Source organism: Pipistrellus kuhlii, unplaced genomic scaffold (genome assembly GCF_014108245.1).
Source record: "Pipistrellus kuhlii isolate mPipKuh1 unplaced genomic scaffold, mPipKuh1.p scaffold_m20_p_6, whole genome shotgun sequence".
Lineage (NCBI taxonomy): Eukaryota > Metazoa > Chordata > Mammalia > Chiroptera > Vespertilionidae > Pipistrellus > Pipistrellus kuhlii.
The window spans coordinates 50,313,097-50,313,924 of NW_023425562.1; the positions used below are offsets into that span (position 1 = coordinate 50,313,097).

Consider the following 828-nt stretch of genomic DNA (forward strand, 5'->3'; position numbering starts at 1 on the left):
GTTTTTTGCTTTCTCTTTATTGCATCCATATGACATAATGGATGATAGTATTCCCCAAAGGATACACACACACACACACACACACACACACACACACAAAAAAAAAAAAAAAAAAAAAAAAAACAACCAAGGGAAATGGCATTGGAGGGATACTTTTAGTTTATAATAGTTTTGTTGAGATATAACTTACATGCCATAAAATTTATCCTTTAAAATTATATGTTCACTGTGAATAAAGTCACAGTTCTGATTTTGTAATAATCAGGACAGGCTAAACATTTGCTGTATTAATACCAAGCATGTGGTCCCAGACCTAGTTCTTTTTCTGGGTCTGGTTTTATGAATGCTGGTAATAAACCAAGTCTGATCTATATGATTAACCTCCAGAAATGACAGTACAGCTAGTACAATAACTTAAAGATAACCTCTGCTAATTTCATGATTACCAGTTGTCATGAAATGAATTGTAAAATTATTACTGTTTTAAAATAAATAAATCAAATTATACACTCAGTGTTTTCCATGTATTCACAAAGTTATGCAGTCATCACTACTATTTCATTCCAGGACATTTTCATCATCCCCCAAATTAGCAGTCACCCCTTCCCCCCCAACCCCCAATTCCTTCCCGAACCCAGCCCCAGCCAACCATTCATCTGCTTTCTGTCTCCATGGAGTTTCCTTTTCTGGATATTTCATCTAAATGGAAAGATATAACTCATGGCCTGTGGGTAGCTTCTTCCACTTAGCAGAATGTTTTTAAGGTTCATCCATGTTGTAACATGTAAGTACATACTTCATTCCTTTTCAGGTCTTAGTAATATTCCA

At 34.9% G+C, this 828-nt stretch overlaps 1 non-coding gene across 1 annotated transcript; it reads left to right on the forward strand.

Annotated features, from left to right (window-relative positions):
- Positions 1 to 226: 226 nt before the first annotated feature.
- Positions 227 to 358, forward strand: LOC118708531. The gene has a single exon (XR_004984607.1). It is a non-coding gene; the product is annotated as a small nucleolar RNA SNORA72 (small nucleolar RNA).
- Positions 359 to 828: the final 470 nt, after the last annotated feature.